Genomic DNA, 15,869 nt, shown 5'->3' on the forward strand with positions numbered 1-15,869 from the left:
TAATTATGACACCAACATCAATACTACGATGACAAGGGGACAATTTCAAAAAAAACATAAAAATCACCACAAATTACACCACTATCGCAAATTGCCATCACAATTTGACCCCAAATGTTGTAGTGGGAGTACAAATTGAATTGGAAACATTGTTGTTCAAGAAAAAAAATGGAATTTTTTTTCAATATTCCTCCACCATATCCTATTAAAAAATGAATCACAATTATGGGGAGTAGTTTTTTTTCCTTCTCATGTGAATAACTGCATGGGGCATTTCAAATTGACAATCAATTACAAAGGAAATTGGCATTCTTTAAAGAGAGCATTGTAGTTAGAGAAAAAGTATAGAAAAAGTCTCACTATATACATTATGGACTCAATAGGCACAACACTAGAAATCCCATTCAAAATCTTTGTATAGAGGACCAATGTCACGAATACCAACAAGCTTCATTGAATGAGAGCCTAGAGTGAAAGATTACAATCACAATCGATATCCTATGTATCGATAGAAGATGTGGATGGAGGTATTTTTTGTGAATCTTTGCTATGATCAGTAGTGTGGGACAATAATGTGCAACTTTCCAAGTTTGCAATGACCTATTATAATGTGTTAAATGAAGGTAGAGTTGTGAGGATGAGTTTTTTTATGAAGAAAGAACATCTGGGTAAGGTGTTGCAAGAGTATCGAGACTATTGGCAATGCATGGAGTTCTCTTTTAAGAGATGTAATGAAAATATTAGTACCATGTTGAATAGTAGACTAAAATTTTATTGGTTTTTATAACCAAGGCATATTGTAATAGTGTCTAATTCATGCAATTTTTTGGCAAGGAGGTAATTTTTGTGTGAGGTCCACACATAAACTTGATGTGCAAGAATAAAATTTTGAATGGGTGGAATGAATCAAGAGATGAATTGGTCAAACTTAGGTGGACCAATGAGGAGGCACACTTGGCATGGATTTCAAGATAGATGACTAAGGAGGTAGACAGGTTCTGGATCAGTGCTTCATTGTAATAGTAGGGTGTTAGTGTAGCAATGAAGTGTGACACTGGCACATGGTAGCTAGACCTAGTGGTGTGATAGAGATAGAGGTTCCACATGGTGCAATCTCACTTCATCGTGAGATTAGTGTTAAACTGTAGCAATGGATCCAGATAATACCACATGTCTTGGCACATCCAAGGTTCCAACATAGAAGGTAGCTAACATGGCGCTGAGATGGTCATGACTTGGAAATGTTGGCAAATCACAAGATTATGTGTGGCACCCAAGGTTGAAGATGGTAATATTAGAAGAGGACATGTTTTGAAATTGCATGATCCAGAGAGGTGATGATGACATCAACATGATGAAGCAAGATCATGACACATGGTAGGGATTCTAATGTGGACTGAGCTAAGGTGGTGAGCTGATAGGGATTTGATAGTAAATCAAAAGATACCACGTGGCAATGACATGGCAAGCCACTCAAAGATGATAACTGGGTAGTGATGAGGCACTAACAAAGACCAAGTGGATCAATTGGTGTTTCCATGTGCCAGTCAACTAGGTTTGACCAAGTGCCAAGTTTGGAAAGAAATGCTTGATAAGGTTCCATTTTTTATTTGTTGAAGTGATATCCCTTGAATGAGTTGAATGCACAATTTGAGGAATTAAAAGGAATTTATTAAAATTTAGACTGGGCTCTGCATATTTTAAACTGAAATTATCTTTAATTATAAAGTCTTGACTTTATAGTAAACCATTTTTTTGAAGAAAAATAGTCTACACATTCAGATTAATGGCTTGCCTAATCTTTAGCGAGGGGTTTCTAATCCAAATCTTCACCAAAACTATTAGTATTAAATATCATTGGGAAGATCTCAGAGTGTAGATTCTAGATTTGTAGTCCAAATACATGCAAGTTTTCATGGTATAATGTTATTGAAGAATTTTTCCAAGTAGATTTTCTCCAACTAATTTTTCCTTCTAGTTGTTTATTACTCAATGATGGTGGTTAGAGAACATTTTTTTCCAAGTTTACCATTTGGGTAGGAGCCAAACTTGGTGTTGTTTTTTCCAAAAATGTTATTTTATTTCTCCATACATTTGGTGGGACTTTTAGTAGTGGTTTTAGTAGAAGATCTAATCTTTTCTCCAAGAGGGGTTTCCATAATTTTGATGAGGTATTTTCCAGTTTGTTGCAACAATAATGAATATCATATTTGGGATTTAGTTGAAGAGAGAGGAGAGAGGTTTTCCTTCTATGGAAGATGAAGAATGAAGATGACAAGTAGCATGATCAGATCAAATGTGACCCAGCTTCATTCTTCTACATATTCTCTTATTTTGTCATAATTTAAGGTTGGTTCTAGTCTATTGAGAAAGGCTCTAGCTATGATTCCACCTATTCTTCAACATTTTCTCTCTATTTAAACAAAAATATGAAGTTGTAGTGATAGTTTTGATCTATTTTTTGTGCTTCATAATTAATATCATGCATCTTGAATTTGTTTGTCTCAAGGAAATCAATGAAAAATAGAAAATGGAAATAATTTGATTCTAATTCTTGTCTCCTATCTCTAATCTTTGCAATCTTTTGTGATTTATGGGCAAAGAGCATAGATCCTCGTTGTAGCTTTTTTATAATTGTATGTCTTGATATGTTTTTCCATTGATTCAAAGGATCAAGTAAATTCTTGATGTATTTTGATAGGCTTGTGAATTCCATAGAAGGATTCTAATAATCATGGGATTCATTGTGAAGAGTGATGTCTAATTCAAAAAGTGAATAGATAGATCACAAATATCTAGATGTATGTTGTAGTTTTTGGAATACTCAAATGGATTAGGCATTGATCTCAGTCAAGAGAATGCATACTTTATTGTTTCATATCTAGGTTATACGAAAATAATTCAAATATCAAAATCTTTTTCCCTTTTATGTTGAAGAGCAAAAAGGGGAACCCCACTTATCTTGTGAATACATAGGTCGTGTTATTAGCTATTTCATACCTTTTTTATTGAATGAGTGAAGAATATTCAAGGGTTAATCTTACTTGTTTAGATTCAAATCTGTATTTTTGCATTGGTGGTATAGATGAATCTAAGGTCTACCCACCTACATTTAGCAAAGGCTAAAGTGAACAACGGGTATAACCTTATAGTTGGCCCAAGTTCTAATCAAAGTGCATCCATCATGGGGGTTATCTTATCTTAGATGCATTATTTTTTTCAACTTCCTAGTAGTTAAAATCATTGTTAAACCAGGAACCAACAAAAAGGCGACTCTACAATGGACTGTATTGGACTCTCTTAGTAGAAAAAAATTGAGAATATAAAGGGAGATTCAATACAACAAGAAGAAATGCACAAGGACATTTTCTATAGCAATGAGTTTATGTAGTTTTTTATAGTTCCTTGTTATAATAATGCATATTAATTGCTACCTTGTCCTTGACAACTATAACTTTGCAGATCTGATTTGTGAAGACCCCATGTGATTCATCCTATTTTAAAGTTTATTGACAAAATTTAGAGTTCATGTCTAAGTTTTCTTCAACCATATTAAGCATATGAGACTTCATAGCTATTGTATAAAATCTTTGATATGTGTGTCATAGATTCTGGATCAGCTTGTAATGTTATACAAGTTGGTTAAATATTTTCTCACTAAGTGGCGATTCAAGTATTTATCTATATTCTAGTACATTTTGAAATTGAAAGTGTGATGATGAATACAGTAGCAAGAGAGCAGATTTGAAGAGTTGATCTATGGCTCTTAGCAATGGTTGAAGAAACTATGTGGTGTGCAATGCAAGAGTCATAAATTTTGGGTAAGACATAGATGTACTATCATTTTCAGCATTGAACTAGTTTGCAAGCATCACATATTGAGTTATTTTCACTCTCATGAGTTTTTCTTTTCATGAAAGTAAGTTGCACATAGGTATATTATCCATCAAGTGAATTTTAGCACTAAGTGGGAGAATTGTTTGATAGATTTTCACATGCTTCATTGGAATAAGTTTCAGCATTGTATAAGTGAAGTTTGAAGAGTGAATGGGTAGAGGAATATATAGATCTACTTCAATTTATAATTCTGAAAATTATTATGGTGAATGAGTTTTAAGACTTTGAAGTATGGAAAATTTAATGCCACATAGTATGAAGCCCATTAATGGATTTTGTAGATCTATTTCTACCAAGAAATATTTGCCACTATGTTTTGATGGCATTCATTGTTTCTCAAATGTTGTTCCATATGATCTTATAAAGCATTTTCCTAAGTTTAGTGGGAGCATTTTTTATGCAGTCAATCATCATATTCGTTTATTTAGTGATTTTATGGGTGACTTTGAGATTGTTCATGAAGATACATGCACTTGAAATTTTTTGTTCAATCTTTGGAAGATGATGTTAGGGACTGGTTTTCTTTTCTACCAAAATTTTCTATCTCATCTTGAAATGAGTTGCATTCAACCCTCATGATTCAATTTGGAGAAAGGGTAAGCATATCTAATTCTTTTAGTGAATTTTTGAAGATTCATATTAGGAATAGTAAACTTGTTCATGAATTCAATATTAGATTTGCAAGAGCTTTAAATGAAATCCTTGATAATTGTAGACCCGATGGTCAAGTATGTGTAGTCATTTACTTTAATGCATTTTATGGGAAGATGAGCTACTTATTACGAGATAAATAACCTAAGACATTACATCAGGCACTCATGACAACTATAGAGATTGAAAATAATATGAAGTATGGAGTAACCAAGATTCATTTCTCTAGAGAGGTTTATATTTGAGAGTATAAATCAATGTCACGTTGAGGGTTCAAATTCAAATCATCATGTAGGTGTCCTTGTTGTGGTAAATAATCATGTTTAAAATTCAGATTTAAAAACATGTTGATGAAGTTTTCTTGTTACAAAATAGACATACTCCTAGTCTTGTTGAAGGGAATGCATGTGTTTGTAGTGTTACAAAAATAGATGATGGATTTGATCCACTTAATAAATTCAAAATACATGAAGTAGTTTTAGTAGTTTCTTCTTCTATTAATGGATTTCATTATGTTGATAATGTTACTAATCGTGAAGTTATAGAATATGCATTTCATTCTTATGAGGATGAAGAAGTTGAAAGTTATGATTCAAGTGATGAGAACAAAGGTGTTGACCCATCATGCCATAAGGAAGTATCATATAAAGAAGACAATGATTTATATGTATCATAGTCTTATGATGAAGATGAGGCTGAAACTTTTTATTTGAGTGAAGGTGAGGACAATGAAAGTGTATGTCCGTCTTCATATGAGTTAGATGCAGAGGATCTCAAAAGAATTCTTGACCAATCTACACAACAAGCAATATTATGTGCAGATCCAGTATTGGTCAGTATGGATGAACTACAGAAACTAGTAGAAAGTACATTCAGAGATAAGGTGAATCCACAAGAACCACCTTCTATCATCTCTACAACTACTAGTAGTCAGCTTCAAATGCCAACAAGCATAGTTGATGCTGCAATACAGAAGCCAAGTGCAACTGTAGCAAAAGGAACAAACAGAACAAACATGACAGACTATTACATCTGATCCTATAGCACAAACACAAGGTGCACTTCTACAAATTACAATAATTGATCATGGTAGACAGCAGGAGGAGGAAATAGTGGAAACCCCTCAAGAGCAGGAGGCAATACAAACATTAATAAAAATGCCTACCTTGGGAACTCCTTCACATCAACCATTGCAAATAACAGCTCCAGGATCTACCTCTACCAGAGTTGCAAGGGTACTTCACTATGGAGACCCTGAATTAGATGAGGAGATAGTCATACCAGGCTATGACTCAAAAACTATAACCATTGATCAAATCAATGAGGTGCAGGAAGCACTGAATAGGAGGAAAAGACAGGAGCTACTCAGGAAGGAGTATAAACAAAAGCAAACACTATATGAGATTAAGGACATCTTTATGGATGCCTTCAGTTTGCAATCACCAGATGAGTCAAAGCATATCACGAAGCAATTATCAGATATTGTTGACTAGGTGACAAATGAAGACCTAGAAACAAATGCAAAACTTATGGAATGGTCAAAAAGAAAATTCCAGGGAAAAGTAAATGAGCAGATATCAAGTCAAATTGCACTTTCCTATGTTGAATTGGCAAAGCTAATTGACAAAGTAAAAAAGGTACTTGAGAATATATTCTCATTGTACAAAAAGTTGTGTGATTTTTCATACTTCACACAAGAGACAAGCCAAAAGATACTAAGCTTGGAAAGAAATTTAAACATTTCAAGCATGCAACTACCAAATAATCCAGCTCAAAGTGAGAAGCATTTTTCTCAATCGCTTCACACTCACAAAGAAATAGTTGTATTAACAACAGATGAGGCTAATATCAAGGCCAAATTAATACAGCTCCAATCCTCCATTACCCCACATTTAGAAATACTCCATAAAGAGCAAGTATATGTTGAAACTGTTCTCAAGAAAGACCCAAATCTTTCTACCTTAGAAGGACTTATTCATCTTGCTACCGAGACTGCCATCCAACATAAGTCACTAGAAATTGCTTTGAACAATTGGGATGCAACTCTCAGAATGATTATGGAGGTAAACAACACATTTTTGGCTAAATATGGTCTTAACCCTTAAACATTCTTTGACATAAGTGTCAAAAAGGGGGAGAAAAGAGACATAATAGGGGGAGATACAGATATTATGAGATGAATTAATGGGGGAGAAAAGATAAAAGCAGGAGTATGATATACAGACAAGGTACAATCAACTCAAGGGGAGTTACAAAATTTTTGAGGTATATATATATTGTAAGCTATAAACTTTGAACAAGCTTTCTTTCAACTTTGTATATACCGAACAGATTAGTAAATGTACTCATAAGGTCAGTTAAGTGTTTTTTTCACTCATGTCAAAGGGGGAGATTGTTAATATTATGGTTTTTTACACTTGAGTGCCAATACACTTACCTACTTTCTATATTGGAGCCGAGTACACCATGCATGCCGAGCCACAACAAATGTCGAGTTAGGAAAGACTTCAGGTGCCGAGTGATCATCATGTGCCGAGTAGTTTTCAGATGTCGAGTGAAGATCAGGTGTTGAGTGAAGTGTAAGTGCCGAGTAACATAAGGTGTCGAGTGTTAACAAGTGCCGAGTAGCATAAAGTGCCGAGTGATACAATTTTTTTTAGTGCCGAGTTATCCAGGAATCAACATGTGCCGAGCATCAGCAATACTTCAGGAGCCGAGTAACTCAGAATATCAACATAAGAGTTTGTAATTGCACAAACTATGATGCAAATAGTTTTTGCAGCTGACATAAGGTAAATCTCGAAGGATTTAATGATAAGATCAAATATTTTATCTTTCCTATGCAATCTACATGCAGCCAATAAGAAAAATGATGAAGGCATGCAACCAATGGAAGAAGTGCAAATAATAAGTAGAAAATGGAGATTGAATATGGATCATAGATCCATACCTAACCCTAAATCCTCAAATGTCTTTATAAGGAAGATGAAATTTCATTGTAAAATATATGAGTGGACATACAAGGGTGCACAAGGGAAATCTATTTTCAAAGCAAGGGTTATCACATCACAAAGGATCCAGATCAGAGAAAGCAGAATAAGTGCCTGCATTCAGCAATCAAGGATTGTAATCTATCAAGTTCATTGTACCTAATACTTTCTAGAAATTGTATTAGAATGAAAATCCTATGGTTATAGGTTAGCTTAACAGCTATTTCATAGATCCTTTAAATAGGTGATTAAATCCTTTAACAAGGTGACACTTCATGTAAAGTGTTTGTAAAGCCTCTAACCAGGTCACTATTAATACAGTGTAAAGCCTTAAACAGGGCAAACCATCAGAAGTGGTTGAACAATATTGCTGCAGTAATTTTTGTGGGTATCATCCCCTCCCTAGTTTTACCTTCTTATTCCTGGAGGGTTTCTGGGTTACCGAATTCCAGTGTTATGTGTTGTTGATGCATGTCTTAGTTTCATGTTTACTTGATGTATTTACATGCATGCAATTTACTTTCACCTAAAATTTTTTATTGGTTAAAGTGGAATACTTATGATTCACCCCCTCCCCCCCTCTCATAAGTACTCTTTCCATATTTGAATATTCCAATCACTCAAGTTTGGTGTGTAGTCATTAGAATTGATTCATTAGGGAAATCAATGTTTAGTTGAAGAAGACTCTGCATTGGTGGTTGTGCTAACTAATCAGTGATCGTTTGTCCTTTGATAGTCTTTTGTTCAACATATTGAATGTCAAACTTGCTTAATATCATGACCCACTTAGCCAACCTTCTTGTTAGAGCTGCCTTGTTGAGTAAGTACTTCAATGGATCAATTTTAGCAATTAGTCACATAGTATGAGCGAGCATATAGTGTCTCAACTTTTGGGAAGTAAAGCTGACTACCAAGCAAGCCTTCTTAATGATGCTATAATTCATTTCATAAGAAATCAATGTGCAACTCAGATAGTAGATAGCTCTTTCCTTGTTACCATTACCTTCCTAAGCTAGCAAAATACCAAGAGATGACTTTGTTGCTAAGATGTACAAAATCAGAGGCTTCCTATAGATAGGAGACATCAAGATTGGTGGATTAGCAAGGGATTGGTGGATTAGCAAGGTATTGCTTTATCTGTGTTAAGCTCTTATATTTCACACCTTTGTGTAGAGTCTTAGTAAAAGGTTGTGACCTATCCACCAGTTGTGAGATGAATCTATGAATGGATTGAAGTCTTCCTTGTAAGCCCCTCATTTGACTAATATTATAGGGTGGAGGAATGTCCATGATTGCTTGGACTTTCTCTAGATCAACCTCGATTCCTTTTGCAGACACAATATAACTAAGTAATTTCTTGGATGTTACACCAAATGCACTTTTCTTGGGATTAATTCTCAGACTAAATTTATTTATACGATCTAGGATGGGTCCCGAATCTTGAAGGTGAGTGTTACATTTTATGCTCTTAACCAAGGTATTATCGACATAGTTCTCCATGGTCTTATGCATCATATCATGAAAGATCTAGTAACTGCCCCATGATATGTAGCACCAACATTTTTTGGGCTAAACAACATCACATTCCAATAGAAGGTTCCCCATGCATAAGTAATAGTAGTCTTTTCCTAATCTTCTCTTGCGATTTTGATCTAATTATAACCAAAAAATGTGTCCATGAGTGAGTACATTTCATATCCTACTATCATGTCCACTATCATATCAATGTCAGGGAGTGCAAAATCATCCTTCAAACATGCTAAGTTCAAATCTCATAAATCTATACAGACTTTGATGGATTTGTCGTGCTCAAAGACTGGAATAATGTTTGATATCCATTTAGCATAATCAATAGCACAGATGAATCCAACTTTTAGAAACTTTTCCAGTTCAGCTTTGACTAGTAATGCGACATGAGGATGCATTTTTCTAAGTTTTTGTTTGACTGGTTTAACTCCTAGCACAATAGATAAATGGTGCATTGTGAGGTCAAGATCCATGTTTGGCATGTCTGAGTATGTCCACGCAAAATTATCAACAAATTCCTCTTTTTCTTTTAGAGATAGCAACTATGCAAGATGTATCATGTGAGGTTGTTCCTCTATTCCCAAATTGATTGACTATGTTGGCTCTATCAATACTGGTGATCTTTCCTAAAAATGACTAGGAAGTGCATCAAATATCTCATTTGCAGGCGCCTCAAAGAGGTTTTCATCGTTGGATATGTCTTTTATTTTTACTATTTTAGGTTCTAACACTGCCACAATGTGGTTTTCACCATCAGACCTATTTATTTTCTTTTTGATTGTATGACTAAGATATTTGATGTTAGTTTTAGTCATGTTGATGCTTTTTTTGCTGGAGGAAGACATTATAGGTTCGACAATGTTTAAGTAGTAGGTAAGAGCATAGTCATTTTGGAATGTAGAGACTTCACTAGATGCATTGGAATTCTATTCTATGAGCTCAGGATAGGTGAGTGAAAGAGATGTGGCAGGTTCAATAGTGTTCACAATGTAGTCATTAAATGCATGGACAAGCAATTCAAGACCTAGAGCAACTTCGTCAACAAGTGTGTTTGAATACCTCTGAGTTCTAATGTCATTAATTGAAGACATGATGACACTAGTTGGATAAGACACATTTGACCTAACCCTAGATGATTTACCTACTTCAAGGATATTTTCATAGACATGAACTTGATCTATGTCTTTGTTTGTAGGTGCTTTGGAGAGAGAGTTGAACTCATACTCTCGAAATCTATGCTACATGGTGACAGACTATAGAATTCCCCAATAGTGATAGGGACAAATTTTCCTTCATCATATAGATTTTTACAAAGGTACTCAATGCGTAAAGCATGACTAGATTCTCCTTGTTTTTATCAAGTAGGATGTGAATTAGTAGCATCATCAGAAGAAATACTATCACTATCTACGGTGTTGACATGTGGTAAAAAGTCATATGGTTCTGCAAAGAATTTAGCATGATCATCAAGAATGGGATAAGGATAAGGATCCTCATCACCAACATTGTCTTCATGGTCATTGGACTCCACTTGTTACTCATTTTCAAATGAATTTTTGGGTTTTAGTATAAATTTGTTAATCCTTAGATGGAAGGGAATCTTCTTGAAGCCTAGACCAGATGTATCTCAATTCCTCCTAGCTTTCACTTTGATAGGATCAACCAAGTCATTTTTGGTGCATCCAATAGAACTAATCCCCTTGTAGCCAAAGCATTTCATGAGTTTAAGACTTGGACCATACATTTCAGGAGTAATTTTACGAGACTATTCTGTGAGGTCAATTGGAGTTTCCTCTTTATATATCCATGCAACAAGGGCTCTATTTTCATCTTCCTCCTTGAGAGGTACAATAGCTTTGACAAAGGTACCATTATACTTAGTTTGAGGTGCCAACACAAAATGTCTCTTCACTTCAAATGGTCTCCCATAATAATGGGGAGACTCAGGAAGAGATGTCAAAGACAAAATTGGTTCTATGTGATATTCACCCATTCCAATTTCTTTCAGCTTGGTATCATGATGGTCTATAGAATCCCTATTAGCAAGTACAAAGTTTTCAATAGTTTTCAACATGTTACATGTATAGCTAGTACTTGCAAGTATGGTGACTTTAGAGCCATGAAATGGGAACTTTATGCATTGATGGTAAGTGGAAGGCACAACTCGTATCTCATGTATCCATGGTCTTCCTTGCAATATGTTGTAGGCTAAGGGAATGTCAAGCACCTAACAAGTGACATCCCTTTCTATAGGACCAACATGGATAGGCAACACCATGAGATCTAAAGATTTTTGCTCGACTTAGTCATATGCTTTGATAGTTATCTTGTGACTAAGAACAGTGGACTCTTCAAAATAGCCAAATTATTTAAGTAGAGAAGGAGAGACAATGTCTAAACTAGCTCCATTATCAATGAGGACACAAAAAAATATGTTTCTAGTGTATCATGACCTCAATGTGTAGAGGTTGGTTGTGCAGATGACTTAGTGAATTGTCGTCTGTCATGTCCCTTTTTCAAATAATTAAAATAATAATCTTTGCTAAGGCAGGCAGGCCCAAAAAGGTGAATTTTCAGAAAAAGGGGTTAATCTTTGGAAACCAATGGACTAATAAATGAAAAATTATTATTAAAATATGTTTTATTAACCCCTCTTGGACGTGAGTTAGGGTTACGCCCTCTTTTAAGGGATTTGGAGGCATTTTGGGCTCATTCCAGAACTTGATTTTTGCTCATTGCTTTGTTGTTCTTCAAAGGATGCCAAACCTGTGGAGAAGGAGACTCAAGGACAGGAGTTTGAAAGTTTCTAGGAAGGCTAAGGATGGAATTTTAAAGCAATTCCATGTGCAAGCTCATGCAGAGTTTTTCCTTGTGCTGAACAGTGGAAATTTGTGGGTTTTCGGGTGTGTTTTTTGTAAGAGTTTGGTGTTTCCGGTTGAGTATTTCATATCAGTTTGGGTTGCTACTATATTTCAAACATTTATATGTTAAAATAGAGCTGAATATATGTATTGGGTTGTGGTTAAACTTCAATGATAGATTATTAGTGTTTTGTGGTGTTTCCGAGCTATTTTGTGTTATTTTCGGGAGCCCGATGAGCATTGTTTTTGTCCTCCGTTTGGGAGCTGTTGTGTAAATGTTATACAAATATGGAAATATCATTTTGTAAGCTGTTATGCTGCTGAAATTTTTGTAAAAATTCCACTTTCAGATTTATTAATAATATGTGAAGCTGTGAAATTTTTGGTACTATTTCGGGCATACCCAATTTGGGGTTTATTGAGAAATTGGTGCATCTTTGAAATATTGATGGTTTGATTTTAAAAATCTGATTAGAGGCTTGAAATATCATATAAAATCAGAGAAAGGTACATTTCAGTGGTATCAGAGCTATGATCTTGCTAGCCTAAGGGTTTGTAGAAGTTTGCATGCAACTAAGTGAAAGAGAAAAGAGATATTTGCACTGAGAAAAGAATAAAGAAATTTTGATCAAACCTCTAGTTGAAAATAAAAGTACAACATCCAAAGAAGGAAAACGTATGGCTGATCTAGATGACATGGCAAAGAAATTCTTCCAAGACATCCAAAATACTCAGAAGCAAACAATGGATAGTTTGGCAGAAACAAGAGAGGCTTTGTGAATATTGACAGAAAAACTGCAAGGAGTTGCATCTATTAATGAGAAAGGAAGCACTTTAGAGGAGCCAAGAAATCTAAAACCCACACCCTCTAAATTAACAAAAACTACTTTGCTGCTTGCAGATGAGCCACCAGTGCCAAATCTAGCCCTTAATCCTGTGGAAGAGGTTATAGGTAATTTGATTGCATTAAGAGCTACTTACAATGTCTTAGATGATGACTTTCATAGTTCGGTTCCTTTTAGAGAATATGTGGATATGATGAACACTTTGATGCCCAGGAAAGAGTACAGGAGGGAGAATAACATAAGTGGAAGAGAACTCAAAAATAAAATAACAAAGTTTACAGCACCTACTTTTGATGGAACAAATAAAATTTTAGCTAGAGCATGGCTACAAAAATTAAAAACCTTCTTCACACTTAACCCCATGAAGGAGAGTGATGTTGTTCAATTTTCAAGTCTACACTTGGAAGATGCAGCCTATGATTGGTGGTATCATGGAATGACTACTCAAGGTCATGATCAGGTAACTACGTTTGATGATTTCAGTCAAAGAGTTATAGATAGATCTGACCTCAAGGATGATGAAGAGTATTTTAAAAAATTGTCAAAGTTGAAGCAAACCAAATCAGTTAATGAGTATATAGAAGAGTTTGGGAAAAGGTCAAGTGCACTATATTGAAGTAGCTTCAGAATCTGATTCAGATGAGCATGAGGAATTTCATGACACTAAGGTGGAGGAAGAAGAAGAGAAAGAAAAAGAAATCAGCAAGGATGGCACTTTAGCAGCATTATCAAGAGTCCCAAGATACCATCCCTTTCGAATTCGAGGGGTACTAGCAAGGAAAAGGTTGACAGTTCTTCTTGATACTGGGGCAACTCACAATTTTATTGATGAGGGATTTGTCATGAAAAGAGGGCTTAAAGCAGAAGATTTTGAGGGATTCAATGTTACTGTAGCTGATGGATTCACTATGCCTTGCACATGGGTGGTGAAACAACTCAAGATGACCTTAGGAGATTATGAGTTATGTGATGACTTCTATGTTGTTGGCATTGGGGAGACAGATCTTGTATTGGGTGTTCAGTGGTTGCACTCTATTGGAGGCTATTACATGAACCATCAAACTATGGAGTTTAAATTTCATTCCAATGGGAAAGAAGTCTTATTGAGAGGTTTATCAAATGGAGCACCTAAGGCGGTCTCTGCAAAGAGGATGGAGAGAAATTTTCAAAGAGGACAAGTAGCATGGGCAGCAGGAGTCATAACCCATCCAGCAAGCTCTCCAAAGAATCAAGGTAATTTCCATTTTGATATTCAAAATATTCTTGATAAGCATAGTATATTTTTCAATGACTTGCCTCTAGGATTACCACCAGATAGAGGTTTTGAGCATGTTATAGAGTTAGAACAGGGTGCCAAACCAGTTATAACAACCCCATACCGCCACCCAAGAGGTTATAAGGAAGAAATTGAAAAAACTATTAAGGAACTCCTAGACATGGGATTCATAAGGCCTAGCTCTAGTCCATTTGCATCATCTATGGTACTTGTCAAGAAAAAAGATGGTACAATGAGAATGTGTATAGACTGCAGGGCTCTAAACAAGAAGACCATAAAAAATAGGTATCCCATACCATGCATAGATGAACTTATTGATGAGTTACATGGTTCTGTATACTTCTCAAAATTTGACTTAAGATCAGGGTACCATCAAATCCGAATGAGGAGTGAAGATGTGGAAAAGACTTCTTTCAGATGTTACTATGGGCACTTTGAATTTCTTGTTATGCCATTTGGCCTCACTAATTCACCTACAACATTCCAATCTTCTTTGAATAAGGTATTCAGCCAGCATCTTCGAAAATTTGTTTTGGTATTTTTTGATGATATCTTGATTTACAGTAAAACATAGGAAGAGCATCTTAAGCACATAGACACTATTTTGGGAATCTTGGAGCAGCAATCCTTCTATGCTAAGCTATCTAAATGTGAGTTTGGTTTGATAGAGATCCTATATTTGGGACATATTATAAGTTCTAAAGGAGTATAGGTTGATCAACAAAAAATTCAAGCAATTTTGGATTGGCCTCCACCCACTAATCTTACACAGTTGAGAGGTTTCTTCGGGTTGTGTAGCTACTATAGGAGATTTGCCAAGGGATTTTCTCAGCTTGCTGCCCCCTTGACTGATTTGGCAAATAAATAACCTTTTTTTTGGACAGAAGAGGCACAAAAAATATTTGATAAGCTTAAGGAGGTAATGAGTTCATGCCCTATGCTTGCAATTCCAGATTTCTCTTTACTTTTTGTTGTTGAATGTGATGCTTCTGGAGAAGGTATAGGGGTTGTCCTAACTCAAAGGGGACATCCAATAGCATTTGAGAGTAGAAAACTAAATCAATTAGAGAAAGGTTACTCCATCTATGATAAGGAAATGTCGGCAATCATGCATGCATTTCATAAGTTTAGACAATATTTGGTATGTGGGAAATTTATTGTAAAGACAAACCATAATAGCCTTAGGTTCTTCTTGAACCAAAGGGATTTGAATGAACATCAACAAAAATGGGTAAGCAAATTGCAAGCTTATGATTTTGATATTGAATACATGAAAGGAAAGAATAATGTGGTTGTTGATGCTCTCTCAAGAAAGCCCACTCTGTGTTCCTTAACATCTATCTCTGTTGATTGGAAAGTCTCCATCATTTTAGAGTATGCTAAAGATTCCTTTGCCACCAAGATTTTGGATAAGTTAGTGGATGATAATAGGTACAAGGTTGTTGATGAATTTATTTATTACAAGAACAAGATCTTCTTAGTGCCAGGATCAAAAACTAAGGAGAGGATATTGAGGGCCTTTCATGACACACCTTTGGCTAGTCATCAGGGATACTTCAAAACATACAGGAAAATTCCAGATTGGTTTTCATTGAAGGGTATGAAGGAGGATGTCCTTAAACACATTAATGAATGTATGGTATGCCAGCAAAGCAAGAGTGAGCAAAATTTTCCTGTAGGGTTGTTGTAGCCACTTCCTATTCTTGAAAAAAAATGAGAAAGTATTTCCACGGACTTCATCACTAGGTTGCCCAAGGTTCAAGGTAAGAATTGCATATATGTGGTGGTAGATAGATTAACTAAGTATGCACATTTCTTTCCT

This window comes from Cupressus sempervirens, chromosome 10, assembly GCF_028749045.1.
Source record: "Cupressus sempervirens isolate cs-2001-9-10 chromosome 10, ASM2874904v1, whole genome shotgun sequence".
Lineage (NCBI taxonomy): Eukaryota > Viridiplantae > Streptophyta > Pinopsida > Cupressales > Cupressaceae > Cupressus > Cupressus sempervirens.